At 54.2% G+C, this 18309-nt stretch overlaps 1 pseudogene; it reads right to left on the bottom strand.

Moving 5' to 3' along the window:
• Nucleotides 1-1843: 1843 nt before the first annotated feature.
• On the bottom strand, nucleotides 1844-3284 carry LOC128776880 (TAR DNA-binding protein 43-like; annotated as a pseudogene).
• Between the last annotated feature and the right edge of the window lie 15025 nt (nucleotides 3285-18309).

Genomic DNA, 18309 nt, shown 5'->3' with positions numbered 1-18309 from the left:
AGGTTTCAGAACTTCTAACAGCCTTCTGGTTACATAGCACACCCTTGCATTCATAGCATTGATACGACTCCGCGAAATAAAGAGTAGCGGATACAAACGAGACACCCACCGTCAAAGTCACAGCCTGTATGGTGTGAAGACGAATTCAAGAGTGAGAAAGCACGTAGACGGAAATATTCCTTCCTATGGCAGAATATTTACAGCACTGCTTTCAATGAAGTGCTTCTCCCGTAAACATTTGAAATGAGATGAACGGCACAGATTCAATGAAGGCTTCATACTGTACTTGTGCATAGGAAGGGAGACAAGTGTCACAAACTAAAAACGAAAGCAAAAAGACCAAACACTGTGACACCATGATCTCCAAAAAGGAGGTTTTCCCGGGGGTGGGGAAATAATGTGGTGGGGTTCCAATTAAAACAAGGAAAAAAGAATGTACTTCTAATGAATGGTTTCCATAGTGAACACGCACAAAGAATTCACTTGACGAGTCCAGGGATACAATATTACAGGAGAAATCCTTTGATATCCATTGTAGCCTGTGTGTGTGTGTGTGTGTGTGTGTGTGTGTGTGTGTGTGTGTGTGTGAGAGAGAGAGAGAGAGAGAGAGAGAGAGAGAACGAGAACCAATCAGGCAAACAGCAGTTCGCTTTCAAACACCTGATATTTCAACACTTCATGTAACAAAACTTCTAAAATTCATTTAGCTTTGCCTCTCTTTCTGAAGAAAAATGTCAAAAATAGTGGTGAATATACCCCACGCTGAACGTACTGATTCTGAAAACTCTCAGTATGGATGGGTTTTATAATACACTTAACCATGGGTGGGGTGCCTGGGTGGCTCCGTCAGTTAAGTGTGTGACTGCGGCTCAGGTCATGATCTTACGGTTTGTGGGTTCGAGCCCTGCACCGGGCTCTGTGCGGACAGCCTGGAGCCTGCTTCGGATTCTGTCTCCCTCTCTCTCTGCTCCTTCTCCTTCCCGCTCTGTCTCTCTCGGTCTCTCAAAAATAAATAAATGTTTTAAAAAAAAGAAAGAAAGAAAGAAAATGAAAGAGAGAGAGAGAGAGAGAGAGAGAGAGAGAGAGAGAAGAGAAGAAAAAAAGAAATACACTTACCATGTGTTTAGAAAAATTTGAATTCCTACCAGTCTATACCTACCCCGCTGTATAAATTCCCCAGCTGGAAGATTTAGAATCCGTGCTTGAGCCAAAGCCTGCAGGAAAACCGCTGCCTGACTCTGCATTTGATGGGAGTCCCCAACCGATGGCCGCACCTGATTTAGAACCACTATCGGAGTTCTTTCCAGAACCAGGGACCTGAGGAGGTTCCTCAACACATGACACATAGAAGTACCCTACGACCCAGCACTTTCATGACTAGGTACTTAGCCAAAGGATACAGGTCTGCTGTTTCCAAGGGGCACACGCACCCCAGTGTGCATAGCAGCACTATCGGCGGTAGGCAAAGTATGGAAAGGGGCCAAATGTCCATCGATGGATGAATGGATACAGAAGAGGTGGTATCCATCTACAACGGAGCAGTGCTCGGCCACCAGAGGGAATGAAGTCTTGCCATTTGCAAGTACCTGGATGGAACTGGAGGGTGTCATGCAAAGTGACATTCGTCCCTCAGAGAAACACATGTATCACAGGACCTCACCCGTGTGAGGACCTTCACTTCCCAAACAGAGGAACTCTGGGAAGGGAACCCGGGAAGGGAAGGGAAGAAGGGAAGAAGGGAAGAAGGGAAGAAGGGAAGGGAAGGAAAAATAACATACAAACAGGGAGGGGGACAAAAACGTAAGAGGCTCTTCCCTAAGGGGAACAAACAGAGGGCTCCTGGAGGGGGTTGTGCCAGGGCGGGGGCTGAAAGGGCGAGGGGTATGAAGGACTCTCCTCCTCAAACCACTGTTGCCCTATAGGCTAAGTACCTTGGGGGTACATTGAGAAAAATAAATTCAATGATAATATCAGAGAGGGCGAGGGTGAGGGCGAGGGCTACCTGATCATCTGCAAATGTAACAAAGGGAAAGTCCGGGAACCGTTTGGGAATGAAGCTGTCTACCGCTTCTCAGTCCTGGCAAAAGAACTGCTGCAGCTTATAGGCAGTCACGTCCCTCTGTAAGGCACCCGACAAACGCCTTCCTGCTTCTCAAAAGCTCATCTGGGCTTGGATGAGATTCAGGAAGTTTGCAGTCACACCATCGTTCCTTGATCGCGTGACTTTCACCTGGGTTTCCTATTACGTAAAAGGAACACAGCCAAAACCCTTTGAAGGACTAGTGTGAATATCTTTCCTGTCCTGAACCAGAAGAACCTCTCCAAAGCTCCCAAAATATTCTTTCAGATCCTGTTCGGTTGTTTTCCACGGGAGACCCAACACTCTTAAATCTGACGTACCCTGGATGGCTCTCTTCACTTTCACTGCTGAAGAAGCAGGCACCTGTCTCGTCCCTTTTTCTGTGGCTATCTTTGGGATAAGTTGACGACTATCCGCTACCGGATTTCCCCAGCCAGCATCAGGGATGCGCAGAATGTCTTTGACCAGCCGGACACCTCTCATACGCTGAGACGCTGGATTCCGGTAGTGCAGTCCACGTGCTGCCGACAAACTGGGCTGTCACTGTGGACAGCAGCACTGTCCCGTCGTCTTCCGATGGCATTTCGATGGGCTCGTCATTCTCATCTTTGGTCACCCGAGTACATTCAGACACCTGCTCTTATTTCTCCGCTAGGCCGCTGCTAGGAAGCCTGACAGGGAACCCGAAGCGGCGAGGGATCCAGGAGCAGCCCAGCTACCGCTTAGCTCCCACGAAATGGCCGCCTTGTAACTCTTTACGGAAGAGGAAAAAACACCACCGTGACCGCCACCATTTAATAACCTTGCTCTAAGTGTGGAGAAAGCAACCACCCATCCCCAAAAGGAAACTTCGGCAGGCTACACGTATAGGACATATGGAGCCTATACTTGCAAGTGCTTACTTACATGGGAACATGGAAAGGTCACCTGAGTCCCTGATGGCCCAGATGGGGTTCTTTGGAGGTGTCTGAATGAGTTTCCTTGTGTGCTCCCTTAGGGAAAGCTGGCCGTGAGATGACGCAGCCAGAAACTAGGAAGCCCTTTGGTTCCATCAGCGAAGCCCCGGCTTTTGGGGAGGAAGGGACGCTCACGGAGATATCCCGGGCCACATTTGGTTTGTGGGTTGCTGCAGCTTTTGGCTTCTTTGCACCAAATTGGCTGTGTTCTCATTGGAAATGGAAAACACCTGCACGATGGGATCCATCCACGGTAATGCTCTCGTGCGATTGGATTTGTTTTTATAAAAGGGGGAGATTTGACCATTGGGTCTTTCGCGTCCTCTCCACAAATAGGAGTGAAACAGAGGCTGATGTTGGTTTGCATCTTGTTTGTGGATCTATGGCCACAGGTGTTATCCATGTGAGATGTTTTCTCTACCTCTGGATGCTATTGCTCACACCAATTTGTAACCGAGCTCCGTTACTGTGTTTCAAGGCAAGCTCTTGTGAACATTGGGCATTCTAACACTCAGGAGGATCAGAACAAACCCAAATGTGTTTCACATTCACGTGAACGGGGTATGGGTGTGGGGTGTGTGTGTGTGTGTGTGAAATTCTCTACATTCAGAGTTTTATGTTACTCCATAAGAAAGTTGCCTCACGGGAAGGGACACAATTGATGGCCCAGAGAGAGGAGAGATAAAAATTGAACACACCTGCCCTCCCCGCTACACCCACACCCACACACCCTTTCCCAATAGTCAGAAGAATGAGGAAGAGGAGGAAGAGGAGGAAGGCAGACAGATGCCAGTGATCCTAAACCCGCCCCTCCTCCTCCCCGAGCACAAGCGTCAAGATGGGTGCCCACCCCACGGCCTGCTCCTCCTTCACCTCTTCCACAGGGGGCTGAAAAGCAACCAGAGACAAAGCCACTTTTGCAGGAGGCAAAGACAGGAGACAGAGATGGAAGAAGAAGTAGGAGGTGGACGCGCGGACGCGGAGTTGGAGGCGCAAAAGAAAAAGATGAAAGAAACACAAAAAGGTGAGTCCAAAACTTTAAATCTGCCTGGGGCCTGGCCGGCGGCTCCCTGGCCGCCTCCCCCTCCCCCTGTTTCTGCATCAGTTGGTGTGGCTCCAGTGATCTCCTAGGCCATCCCCAGTGGTGGGGCCTCCCGTGTGAGCCTGATGGTGGGGAAACAGATCGTTTGACTTTTTAGTGGACACGGGTGTGACGTCTTGGGTACTAAGGGCCATGGAAGGGTGATTGCTTACTTAAAATGGACATATTTTCGGAGCCGTCGATATCAAATACAATGCAGATAGTTAGGTTTTATTCTTTGTGGTGGTGGTTGTAAAATGGCTTGAATTTGGTGCTCTCTGCATGACAAGCCTTTGGGGTGGGCAGCTCCGGTCATGGCCTTGCTTCCGTCCCAATACTGACCCTGTAATTGTGGTCCTCAAAATATACATCTCTGTGACCTTTACAAACAACATAACACGTTTTCTCCCTCGTTTTACAACAGGTATCAAAAACAAAATCAAAAAAACTTTACAAACACTTACGCCCTTCCTTGTTCCACTCAGACACGCACTCTAGGGTTCAGGCCCGAGGCAGGGGCCTAATCAGCTTTCATGTGACTTCAATTTATGACTTCACCGGTACCCGTTGCAGTTTGTCAGCAAAAAGTACTTCAAACGATGGTCGATTTTGTCTCTCGCATACAGTGTTCGTGGGTGAATGTTGACAGGAGATAGGTTAAATACACAAAAATGTTTACTCGTAAACCTTTAAATTTTTTCCTTGTACCATTTATTTTTGAGAGAGAGAGAGAGAGAGAGAATGAGAGAATGAGAATGAATGTCAGCGAGGGAGGGGCAGAGACAGAGGGAGACACAGAATCCGAAGCAGGCTCCAGGCTCTGAGAGGTCAGCACAGAGCCCCACGCGGAGCTCGAACTCACGAGCTGTGAGATTGTGACCTGAGCCGAAGTCGGACGCTTAACTGACTGAGCCGCCCAGGAGTCCCTCTTTGTAAACTTTTAAAATGGCTTCCCAAATCTTTCATGACCTGTAACTTCAAAGCTTTGCTAAGTTAAGTGGTAAATTAGGTTCAGTTCTTCAGACATCTGAGTCTTTTCCACAGAAGATAAAATACTAAATTGTGAATTACTAAACCTACGGCGTTTTCTTTTCTTTGTTTTTTTGTTTTTTGTTTTGCTGTGTGTGTGTGTGTGTGTGTGTGTGTGTGTGTGTGTGTGTGTGTGTTTGGTCTTTGGCTTTATTCAGAAAAACAGTAAAGATACTTGGGTCTGTTAGTAAACATGTTTCATCGTTTGTTGTTGTTTTTTTTCCTTGAAGATTTGTTTTCCAGCCTATTTCTTTATTTTTAGGAGAGAGAGAGAGAGAGAGAGAGAAAGACACACACACACACACACACACACACACACACACACACACACACACACACAGAATGAGTCGGTGGGAGGGGCAGAGGATCCGAAGCGGGCTCTGTGCTGACAGCACAGACAGCCCAATGCATGGCTCAAACTCACGAACCGAACCGTGGGATCATGACCTGAGCCGAAGTTGGATGCTTAACTGACAAAGCCACCCAGGCGCCCGTTTCATGACTTGCTAAAAATTGTACAGTAAAAGAAAAAAGAAACAAAACCAAACACCACAACGTGTTTCTGAAAATGATGAGATACATTCGTACATTTGACAGTGTAAAGAAATCTGGTGTGTGGGGGGCCTGGGTGGCTCAGTCGGTTAAGCGTCTGATTTCACCTACGGTCATGGTTCATGGATTTGAGCCCTGAGCTGGGTTCTGCACTGACAGTGCAGAGCTCCCCCTCTCCCCCTCTCCCCCTCTCCCCCTCTCCCCCTCTCCCCCTCTCCCCCTCTCCCCCTCTCCCCCTCTCCCCCTCTCCCCCTCTCCCCCTCTCCCCCTCTCCCTTTCCTCCCAGCTCTCAAAATAAAGGAATTAACTTAAGAGGAAAAAAAGAACTCCATAAAAAAAAATAAATAAAAAGAAGGCAGGCAGGCGGAAAAGAAGAGAGAAAAAACACAAAATACTATATGGTCAATCGCTATTCTTGCTGTGCTTATGTCAATACTGAAGCCATGTCTGTTAACACTGGACTTATTTTACAAACAAATAAGTTTTCATTGGGCTATCTTTGACAGGAATGGAGGGGTCTCGATAGAAAAAGATTGTATTTCAATAGCTCTTTTGTGGATGTTAACTTCTAGTTCTGGTTAATTAATTTTCTTTGACTGTTTGTTGTTTGCCTTTAAAACTGGGCTGGATCCTGAATCCTGGTTTCCTCGAATATCTGACTATGACTCTTCAAACTCAGGCTTCCAATCCTCTCCCATCCTCTTATCTTACCATCCTGAAGAACTCAAATGGCCCTTTTCCCTGAAGCCCTGCAAAGGAAAGCTGGACAACTGGAGATAAACTTCAGAGAAATTGCCACAGTTGTAGACAATCTGTGTGCCTGTTGCTCTATGGGCCATTCAGAACGAGACATTTGCTGCTGTTGTGTTTTTGTTGTTTTTAAAGTAGGCTTCACCACGCCCAGTGTGGAGCCCAACTGGGGCCTTGAGCTCACGACCCTGGGATTGAGACCTGAGTGGAGATCCAGACTTGAATACTGAACCTGAACCCACTGAGCCACTCAGAATCCCCCAAAATGAGACATTTGAACTACATGCCAGAAAAATCGGTCAGATTGCCCCCTGCCTGCTCCCACTCCAGCTGAGGATGCTTCGAGCCTGGCATCTAGACACCTTCTCACTGACCGCACTTGGGACTTAGACACTGGGTTTATAAGTTGTTCTACCCATTAACCCGTGGTGTTCTTTTCTTTCTGTAGAAGTACCTCTTATTAGTTATCTGATTGCTTGCTGAACGAGGAGGCAGAGTCAAAGCTAGTTCACAAACACTTGCTGCAACTGTATTAGCTCCTCTTTAGAAATAAGAACCCATATTTTATTTGTATTTTTATAAGTTTCTTAATATTTATTTTTGAGAGGGGGTGGGGGGAGGGAGACCCATAATCTGTAGCTGGCTCCAGGCTCTGAGCTGTCTGCACAGAGTCGGATGCGGGGCTCGAAATCACGAACGGCGAGATCCTGACCGGAGCCAGAGTCCAATGCTTAACCCACGGAGCCACCCAGGTGCCCCAGCAACAAAAGCCCACATAAACAGGGGCACCTGGATGGCTCAGTCGGTAGAGCGTGTAGCTCTCGATCTTGGGGTTGTAAGTTCGAGCCCAACGTTGGGTGTAAAGGTTACTTAATAAGATTTAAAAAAAAACATACAAATAAAATCAGACAGCAATTCACTTGGGTACAGTAAGAGGCCCTTGACCACCACAACCTTCCCCCCCGTGCCCTCCCCCCACAAGGTGGTTATAACATTGGGTTTGACTATACTGTTACTATTCCTTAGAATACACTTGGGGAGAAATCTCAGGATATGATGCAGTACCAAACTATGCAGAAAAATACCCAAGATCTCAGATAGGAATTATCTCTGATTCCCCCCCCCCTCCCTACCCCCAATTAGCATAAGGGAGCAAAAGTTGTGACCTGCACCCTGTCAAATCCTTCCCTTCCAAAGCCCCTGCCACACCCTAATTCGGCTTGAAATAGTTTCAGAAGGTGGACCTCCATCCCTGTTCCATAGAAGTGGAATGAGGGATTGACAATGGAAACTTATAAAGGGGAAGAAAACTTAACACCTCTGACTCCATGTTGCTTCGATTCCCTTCACAACTTCTGTGTAGCCCTGCACCTAGGCCTGTGACAGGTGAGATTTACAGAAACTGTTCTCACCGGGGGAGATAAACGGATAGCCCTAGCCCGAGCCATCACCCATCATCGTCCCCGTTCCTTACCATTGGGAAATGATCCAAACTCCAGAGGCTGGGGGTGAGTGTGGGGGGCGGGGAGTGGGGAGTGGGCAATTGAAACTGTGCCACGGAGGGTTAAGGAGGCTGACGCTCGCTCTCTCTCGCAGAGAACCTAAATCTTGTTCTTCAGGGAACTATTTGCCCCTAATCAGCTATTGTGTCTTTTCAGGTCCCACAAACAAACTCTAGCTGTCTCTGAAGAAGCCTGGACTCAAGGTCCACCGATATGCTTGCAGCCTATAAGCCAGCACAGCCCTGAGAGAAAGAGCCTAAGTCCCCATCCAGGTTATACCAGCTCTCGGGGCATACCCACAGCCCCTTCTCCGTGTCCTAAGGTAACCTCCTGACATCAGGGACTAAATTTTGCCTCCTTCTCATGTTAAGTCTCCGCCCCTAAGCAAACCTGGGAATATGCATGACAGGTATGTTTCCTCAATGTGGGTGCTCCATCTTTCCTCATCAATAATCACAGATGTGCCTTCCCTTTTATCAACAGGTATGTAAAGGATTCTTGGGATTTCATTCTTTTGTCAATTCAAGTGTATTCCAATGTTGCACTGGCTCCTTCAAATTGTCCTTGTTGAAAGTGTGTTGCTGTCCCTGTCTCTCTGTTAAAAATGCTTTGCCAAATACAAAGGCAGGCCATCTGAGCCAAGCACATGAACTATGTCTGCTGGTCAATGGAACTTACAGAGAACATACGTCACTTTTGAGTTTCCCACCATTTATGTTACAATAAGTTCACCCCAACGAGGAACCCTAGGTGGTTCAAAGACATATATGTGTGTTTACACACACACACACACTCTCATACCTAGCAAGGAGGGACACACCCAGGGCAGACAAGACAGTCACCTGGCACTGAGGGACATAAAAACATCAGGTTGATCGTCCGTGATTTCTGAGGAAAGATTATCGATCAAGACGGGGAAATGATAAAGGAAATTCTAAACTTTTTATGTTGGTGCTCTCCCAGGGAAGCTATACATTTAATATTTACCGAGGTCAAAGGGACTCCAGAAAACCTCAAAGCATGAGCTCTTTTTCTGTCCTGAGCACAGATTGTATGTCTGGTTTGTTAAAAAAAAAAAAAATTTTTTTTTTTCTTAAACATAACTAACTAAAAAAGGGGGCTTCCAAAGGCGGCTTATAAAGATAAGGGAAACAAAAGAAAACAATACAAAAACCTTCCTGGTCGCCATAAGATTGAAGTCATACAGCCTTGCACATACTAAAAACAGAAGATAAAGTCTGTAACTTTCTGGAATGTGTTCTTTCTCCTCATGATGATTCCTAACATCTGCGGCCAACCCCCCCCCCCCCCCCCACCCCCGTGCCCTGTTTTTCCTTTTTTTTTTTTTTTTTTTTTTTGGTAAGCTGTATGTATGCCCAATGTGAGGCCTTCCCCAGATGACTGACTGCTTTGTGAAGATTGCGTATCCCCGTCAGCCCTCCTAACTTGGGCTCCAATGAAACTCTTTTCCTTCCTCTTTAAAATTGTTTTTAAAAAGGCTCGTTCATTTTGCATCGACATAGGGTAAATGCTATAAAAGGTAAGCAAGACATAGTGAGGGGACAAACTGGGAAAGGTGGACAGCGTTTAAAAGATGCTTTTAAATGCTACACTTCTTCCTGCCTTTCCTTCACAGGTAGGACAGCACCTACACCTACTGTCGTTGGCAATGGTCATCGGCCTGGAGAGGAAGAAACCATTCCATAGTTTTCCACACGGCGGATGAGAAGGCCCTCTCGGACCAAATCCAGGAACTCCCTTACTGTGAGCCAAGGACCGGTGTTTTGTCGTTTTCCTTTCAGTTGTGGTTAGAAGTAGACATCACCTACAATTGAGATTTTTCACCATATATAAGCGTAGAGTTCAGTGGTATTAGGTGCAACATTCACATCCTCCTCGTTGCGTTCTCTCTTTCCATTCCATTTGTTGTAGTGTTTTAAGATTTATGTTTTTGATGTTTATTTATTGGTTTATGGGGGAGGTATGGGGGGGTAGGGAGGGAACCCCAAGCAGGCTCTGCACTGTCCGTGTGAGAACCCAATGCAGGGCTTGGTCTCACGAACCCTGAGATATGACGTGAGTCAAAATCTAGCAAGCGTGGGATGCTTCACCCACTGAGCCACCCAAGCACCCCACCGATTCCATTTGTTTTAAAGACATAAACGTTGCAAACTTTTTTTTTTTTTTTCAACTTTTATTTATTTTTGAGATAGAGAAAGAGCATGAATGGGGGAGGGTCAGAGAGAGGGAGACACAGATTCTGAAGCAGGCTCCAGGCTCTGAGCTGTCAGCACAGAGCTCGACATGGGGCTTGAACTCACGGACCGTGAGATCATGACCTGAGCCCAAGTCGGACACTTATCCGACCGAGCCACCCAGGCGCCCCACAACCTTTTTTTTTTTTTTTTTTTTAAGTTTGTTCATCCATTCCTTCATTCATTTTTCACATTCTCTTCACTCGATGTGGGACTTGAAGTCACAACCCTGACAGAGATCAAGAGTCCAAGAGTCGCATGCTCTTCTGAGTGAGCCAGCCAGGAGCCCCTTCCATTCCATGTTTTGAAACAACCCCAGGATCCTGACTCAGACTCCCAATTTGACTGATGAGAGCCCCGCCCACGCCCTCTAGGCCATCTGTGGGGCTGTTTCATGTGTGTCCATCTTTCTTCCTCCTTTTAGTGGCACGTCAAAGGTTGCATGTGAAACAGCCAGTGCCTGTGGAATGAAACTGTACTCAGTTTCCCTTTGGAAGCAGGTGGGAGAGGGAGGAGAGGTCAATGGCTAATCAATAGAGTGTTAGTGTTGCTTTACAGGAGTGTGCCCGCTGGGACCATCGCCCGGGGTCACAATTGTCCCCTGTCAGGCCTCCCCCACCCTCTATCCCTTATTGCCCCATGCCTGTGTTTGGCCTCTGAACCCTAAGACACCACCATCACGTGTTTCATGCCACCCTCTGACTCTGACTCGGCAGGCCACGCCACGCCACACCATGCCGCTCGCTCGCTCGCTCGCTCAACTCCCTACCCTTCCACGTACCTGCACCCCCACCCCTGGAAGGCATTATAGTAAGATTTCATCCTCCACATCCATGATTCTCAAATGGTTTATTGAGGTTTCCTGGGTTAGGAAAAGGAGGGGACTCTCTTTGCTCCAGAGAAGGCAAGTTCTTCAGACATCATCTTCTCCCCTCCCCCCTTTCTCTCCCCCACCCCTTCTTTCTTTCCCTCCCCCCCTTCCCTCCCCCCCCCCCTTTCCTCCCTTTCCTCCCTTTCCTCCCTTTCCTCCCAGTAGTTCAGAAACTGCAGCCTAAGGGTTGGGGGAGTTGAAGAAAGCCATTCAATGCAGAGAAGCCCCAGGCTCAGACTTTAACAGAAAGCTTTCTGCATTTGAACAAAGGGGTTGAATGAGGCCCATTGGAATGAATCGCCCTGAACCTCCCTTCCACTGCCACTCCCATCCCCGCCCCCCACCCCTCCCCCACCCTCACCCCCACTCCCACCCCCACGAGTCCTCCAGTGGTTTGGGGAACTGAAGGCTGCGGGTGGGCAGGGGGTGGGGGCGCATGCATCCTAAGCGGCAAAGTAGGCCCCTGGTCCACAGGAAAAATACAAACTCTATGTACCGAAATCTGTTGCGTCTGTATACGCCGATAATGACACCGCAGAAAGACAAATTAGAAAAGAAAAGAAAAAACAAACCCCAAACAACCCAATCCCGCTTACAATTGTACCAAACATGATAATAAAGAACACGAAAAGAAATAAAGGAACAAAGACACATCCGGCCACGAGCGAGCGGGTCTCCCTGTACGTCAGCTACTTTAGAGAGTCCCTCTCCTAGAGGCCCCTTCAGCTCAACAGCGGGCTGCACAGGTGTCCCTGTCTCTAGCCCGATTCATCTTGGTGCGAGCACCCTAAGTGGCCAAGGAGGCCCCCGGTCCACGGGAAAAATCATGCCTGGGTACAGCGGAGTTGTGTATCCCGGGCAAAGCGGTCAAGGGGTTGGCGAGATGTGTGTGGAGGAGAGGAGGTATCTGTTCCGGGGCCGCCCTCCCGGGTACCGCTCTGGCTGAGAAGAGGGCAGTGGGGCGCGGCCTGGACCCGGACGACAGTTGCTGCCTGCTGCTGGGCTGAGGGCTGAGGGTAGTGGGGCAATGCCCACGCTGGCTCCTGCGACGCAGTTCGTCCTGGGCACCTTCTGTGGTTTCTGTCGAGGTGCCGGTTGCCGTGATGACCGAGGCTAAACTCCCCTCTCCGCCTGGTTGTTCAGACGCCCGATCCTCCCGTGTTCTCGGTACGTGGACTGACCCGCACCCTCCCATCCCACCAGACCCCTTGTGCCAATATTTCCTGTTTCAGAGTTCTTTCGCCTTGTCCGGAAAGTAAACAAACCACACTCACAGATATCGACCCCTCGAAAGAACAAAGAGACGTCCAGGCACGAGCGAGCGGGTCGCCCTGTGCCTCGGTGTACTTTAGAGACTCGGTCTCTTACAGACACCTGAAGCTCAACGATGGGCTGCGGCGTCCCTCCCTCTCTCTGGCCCAGTTCCATCCCGGGACGAGTCCCACAGTCTCTTTGCGCGACGACACCACCGCTCGCTCACGTGAGCCGGAGGCAACGTGCTAATGGACCGGAGGGTGGCACTGTAGATTCAAAGTGACCTACGCACCAAAGCGTCCGTCAACGTGGTGTCCGGAAACCTTGGACGTTGCCGTGCCCTGGATGAAATCGTCGCTCTGGAGACTCGGGCACGTGTCGCCCGTCTTCTCTACGTTCTTCCTACCTTTAGTCTCCCTGTGTGTGTTTGCCCGACATCTTGCCTGATGGTTCACGGAGGAATGAGACACCCATCCGGCAAGAGCTGATGCTCTGCTCACCACGGCACGTGACTGACGGAAAAGAATACGCACGGGCCCGCACTCATCTTACCCTTCGTTCTCCACCGTGTCAGAAAAACGTGTGGCCTGCCTTCCTCCTGTCCAAAGCCAAACTGGAAAGGAAGACTTAGATGTAAAGGAAACATTAGAGAAGCTTTCAAAAAGCAGCAGCAAGCAAGCAAGCAAAGTAAACCACCCACCCCTACCCTCCTGCCCAGCAGGTGCAAGAAGCATGCACGGAGCACTCTCCTCCTTTTCTCCCTGGAAGGGCCCCCCCCCCCCCCCCCCCCCCCCCCCCCCCGTCTTTCCTATGCCACCAGGGGAGTGACATTCTTATCCTCAAGGACAGGGGGAGAAGTGGAGAGAATTCTAGAGGAGAACAGATCTTGGTTGGTTGGTTGGTTTTAAAATCCTCATCATCCTTTAGCCTCCCCACGTAGTTCAGTTAGTCGTCCACCGTCGCTTCTCCTTGTTCAACCCAATATACAAGCGTTTAGGTTTGGCCACTTCTCAGGGTCTTGGTTTCCTCAGGAGGGGCTCTACCTGTCACGTGAAACTTGTAGGAAATCAATTTGTTGGCTCCTTGTACGGTTAACCTGTCTCGTGTCAGTGTCACCCTCAGGGTCACCTGCAAACCCTAAGAGGGTGGAGGCATAGGGTGTGTCTCGGTGACACCTTCCTTTTCCCTGCGGGGGCCCACCCCCCCCCCACCCCCCCCACCCCCCCTTTGGACTGTAGGGTCCTCTGGGAACCGGGACATTTTTTTTTTTTTAATTTTTTTTTTTTTTTTTAACGTTTATTTATTTTTGAGACAGAGAGAGACAGAGCATGAATGGGGGAGGGTCAGAGAGAGGGAGACACAGACTTGAAACAGGCTCCGGGCTCTGAGCTGTCAGCACAGGGGCCCGATGCGGGGCTCGAACTCACGGACCGCGAGATCGTGACCTGAGCCGAAGTCGGCGCTCAACCGACTGAGCCACCCAGGCGCCCCATGGGACATTTTTTAGTGAGTGGCTATTAACTCCTTCCGTTCTCCATCCCCCCCCCCCCCCCCCCCCCCGCCGCCACCGCCGCCCGTAGTGGTGTTTATTGAGGACAGTAATGGTGAAAGCCATATTCTTGTCGCTTGCCACGCGGTGCACTTGCACCCATGTTCCCCGTACCTGTTTGTGGTCTTTGGACTTCGTCGTGGCCCCGTGCGGCGAAGGACTTTGCTTAAGCTTTATCCGTGGTCGTTTGTTTATCCATCACCCCCTTTCTGTCCCCCCCCCCCCCCCCCCCCGCAGCTTGGTTTGTTATGTTTCCGAGAGAGACGCTCCCCCGCTTGACCCAATAGAATAAAAACGGCTCGTCCGTCCGTTGTTGTTCTGGGAGTACTCTCTCGCGTGGTTTCGGTTTGACCGTCCGTCTCTCCCTCCCTCCCTCCCTCCCTCCCTTCCTGCCCGCCGAAATGTGTCTAAGTCCTCCCGGGAGCGCGGGCGCCGCCTGGGCCGCTCTGGGCCGCCCGTGCCCGGCCTGCCCGGTGTGTGCGGGGAATTTTCCGCGCACGTCCGCCTCGGCCGGCCGGGGAGTCGAGTGGCCGGTCTGCCCCCCCCCCCCCCCCCCCCCGCCTTTTCAGCGGCAGCCGCCCCGATGCATTTTTCTTTCTTTTTTTTTTTTTTTAAATTTTTTTTAACGTTTATTTATTTTTGAGACAGAGAGAGACAGAGCATGAACAGGGGAGGGTCACAGAGAGGGGGACACAGAATCTGAAACAGGCTCCAGGCTCTGAGCTGTCAGCAAAGAGCCCGACGCGGGGCTCGAACCCACGCACCGCGAGATCATGACCTGAGCTGAAGTCGGCCGCTCAACCGACTGAGCCACCCAGGCGCCCCCCGATGCATTTTTCGAGTGTCCCTTGGGCTGCCGGGGTCGCGCCGAGCCGGCCGGCCGGGAGCTCCCGAGGCGGACGCCCTCCGCCGGCCTGGGACCGAGAGGCGGCATCCGGAGTGGGCCGGGACGAGATCGGGCGGCCGGGCCGCCGGCTGTGCGCCCTCTCGGCCCCGAGATCGCGAGCTGTCCCCGCTGACGTTTCGGTCGGTTGTCGGGCGCCACCTGGCGGCCGCTTTTATATAGCGTTTCCCCTCCGGAGCGTCGGCGACGTCGGCAAGGGATGCGATTCGGCCGCGGTCCCCGGGGCGGAGTTCCAGAAGGCCGGCGACGTTGGCGTGATCGTCCCGCTGTCGTCGGGGCGCCGGCGGCTGGTGCACTTGCCGGAGATTGAACCTCCGGGTATATGGGGGAGTAGCGGCGGCGCTCCCTGGGAGCGAGCCGGGGTGGGGGGCTGCCCGGACGGGTCGACCAGCACCCGCCGGTGCTTTCCTCCCCTCCCACCGCCCCCCCGACCGCGGGGACCGTCCGGGGCCGCCACCCGGAGACTGTGGCCCCGTGGGTCGCTTGTCGGTCCTTCCCTGCCAGGCGTCTTTTGTCTTCCCTCCCGCTTCGCGGTCGGGCCGGGCCGGGCCGGGCCGGGCCGGTGAGGACCGTCCTGAGCCTTGAGGGGAAGCCCGCGGAGGGCGCGATGGGCCCGGGCGGGGGCACGCGTGGTGCTCCCGGTCGTTGGACCCGATTTTCTCCCCAGATTTTCCGAGGCCCGCTGCGGAGTTGGGGACCGGGCCGCGAGGGGAAGCCCGTATAGGGCGCCAACGCCGGCGCGCCCGCGATCCCCGTTGAGGTCCTGTCGTCGGGGGCGCCTCCGCGCAATTCAGACCCCCCCCAAAACAGTCCCAGCCGGGGGTCGGGGACTGGCATGGGGCCGGTCTTGCGAGGTCCGGGGAGGCTTCCGCAGGCGACAGCGCGGAGTGTTTTATTTTTCTAAGTCCCGACCCGGAGACGACCCGTGGACGGGCGAACGTGTAACGGGGCAGGGCCTACCCGGCCATCCTCCCCCCCCATCCCGCGATTCCCCGGTCGGTCGGTCGGTCGGTCGGTCGGTCCCGGGGTCGACCAGATGGCCCCCGGGGACTTCCGGGGGGGGGGTGGGGTTGCTTGGCGGTGATGGGAAGATGCTTGGGGCCCGTGGCCGGGCCAGGGTCCCAGAAGGTCCCAGTGACCTGTGGCTCGGCCCCGCCTGCCAACGCGGTTATTTTTGTCTCCTGAAAGAGGTACTTTTTGCTGCCAGGTAGGTGCTGACACGTTCTGATGTGGCGGTTGTCATCCTGTAAGAGAGACTTGGGCCTCGTCGCCGCTGGCTGGCGTGGCTCCGGGCTTGGCGGTGACGCCGAGCCGAGCCCGACTCCGCCCTTTGCCCGCCTGCTTGCTCGAGCCGTCTGCCTGGGCCTGCGCGCCGGCTCTCGTGCATCCAGGTGTGGTTCAGGCTGTGGCGCCACCTCCGGTCTCTGGCACCCGAGGGCGGCGTGGGGAGGCGGCGTGGGTCTTCTACCCCGTGCGCTCCCCGCTGCGGGCACCCGGCCGTGGCCGTGACAAACCCACCCTCGCAAGGCTCCGTGCCGCGTGTCAGGCGTTCCCTTTTCCCCTTGTGGGTTGTCCGGCTGCCTGTTCCCTGGGAGAGGTGGGGGAGGGGTGCTGGCGAGGCTGAAGCAGGTCCTCCTCTGGTCGCTGTCCTCGCCGGGCGTTTCCCCAGCCCCCTCCTCACCCCAGGACTGCCTCGTGTGGCGGTAACCGATCGATGTGGTGATGTCGCGCTCTCCCGGGCCGGGCCTAAGCCGTGTCAGACGAGGGACGGACACTCCTGGTGAGTGGGACCGCTCTTCTCGTTCTGCCTGCGGGCCCCATGCTCCTCCTTCCCGCCTGCGGGCGGCGCGGGGGGTTGCGGAGGGGTGCGGACTCCGGCCCGACCCCGGCCTCCCGTCGCTGCGGGACCGGGGTCGGCTGACGCAGCGGACACTCTCGCTGGCCTCTCTTGGCTGTGTTGTGGTGGGCGGCCTCCCTGTGGTGGGGGGGCTGCACCCGACGCCACGCTGCTCGCCGCCTGGGCGTGCTGAGCGCGTGGCGCCTGGCCCTCCGTGGTGCCCCTGGAGCGCTCCAGGTCGTCTCAGGTGCCTGAAGCCGAGTGGTGGCGCCGTTCCCTGTTCCCAGCGGACCCCCCTTTGGGTCGCCGCCGTTGGCGGAGTTGCCCGAGGTGGGCGGGTGGCAGAATCGGTGAAGGGAGGCACACCCGTTCCCCCCGCTGCGGGGAGCGGGCGCCTTGTCGTCCCCGCCCCGCCACGGGCCGCTGTTGCCCGGAGGGGTGCGGGGGGCTGACTTGGTGGGGCGAGTTGAGCGATCGTGGCGGGCCGAGCCGGCGCCGTGGCGCTTGGCCGAAACTCCCTCTGAGCGAGGACTGTCGGTTTCTTGCCCAGCGCGTTGCTGCCGGTGTTTTGCCTCGGTTTTTCTCGGGCCTCACCCGGAGGCGCGGCGCTCCTTCCGGGCGGCGACACGAGCAACCGCGCGTGGGGAAGGCAGGTGGCCCTCGTTGTGGGCCCTGACCGCGAATGCTCAGGAATGCCCTGTGTCACTCCGTTGCCGTGGACCTTTCTCCCCCGCCCCGGGCCCTGGTGGCCCCGGGAAGAAACGCCTTTTATCTGGCGGGTCCCGATGGGGGGGACGAATTGGGTGGGGGGCGGCGCGCCCTTGGTGAGAAAGCCTTCTCTAGCGATCCGAGAGGGTGCCTTGGGGTACCGGAACCCCCCAGTCGCTGCCCCTCCTGTGCGCGTAGTGGCCACCTGTGTCAGGGTGACTGCATGCCCTTGTGCGTGTTAGGCGGAGCCTTCTCTCCCGCGCGAGAGGAGGTCTGTCGGCCCCGCGGTGGGGCCGAGCGCCGCTCTTCGCCTACCGCGGCCTGCGCCTCCCCCCTCTGAGTCGGGGGAGGGTCCCGCCAGGCCTGGCCGGTGTCCGGTGCCGTGGCCCGTGTGCCTCGGGCGTGTGGTGTGCGAGCGCGCGCGCACGCGCGCGGCGTCCCCCCGCCTCTCCCGTGGCGGTGTGTGTCCCGAGGGGCTTGGGGCGCCCCTGCGCGCCCCGCCCCCCCTTGCGCCGCGCGAGCGGCGGCTGTCTCCCGCCCGCCTCCCGTTCCGGGCTTTGCCGCTGGCGGGTGGCGCGCGGGCGCGGGTCGGGGCCGCGCCTGGCTTTGGGAGGCGCTTCCCTGGGGCGTGGCTCCGGGATGGACCGAACGGATGGAGGTTGGAGACGGGCTCCCGCGGCGGGGGTCCCGTGGGTCCGGACCCCAGCGCCGTGCGTTGTGGGGGGGGGCCTGGCTCGTGGGGAGGCTCGCTAAGGGTGCTGAGGCCGGCTGGCGCCGCGGGCGTCGCGGGACCGCCCTCGTGCTGGTGGCGGTGGGATCCCGTGCATGTTTACCCGGTGGCCCGGCTCGCGTCTCCGTTGGCGCGCCCTTCCCCGAGCCCGTGCCCTCCTCCGCGCACGCGCTGTCTGGTCCTCGCTTCGTGCGTGCCCCCTCCCCGCAGCCTCCGGCCCACCTCCCGTTCTGTGCTGCTTTTGGTTCCCA

The sequence above is a fragment of the Panthera pardus genome, unplaced genomic scaffold (genome assembly GCF_024362965.1).
Source record: "Panthera pardus isolate Hobbes unplaced genomic scaffold, ASM2436296v1 HiC_scaffold_131, whole genome shotgun sequence".
Classification (NCBI taxonomy): domain Eukaryota; kingdom Metazoa; phylum Chordata; class Mammalia; order Carnivora; family Felidae; genus Panthera; species Panthera pardus.
The sequence above is the reverse complement of the archived record's forward strand: the minus strand, read 5'-3'. Positions and strand labels throughout refer to the sequence as shown.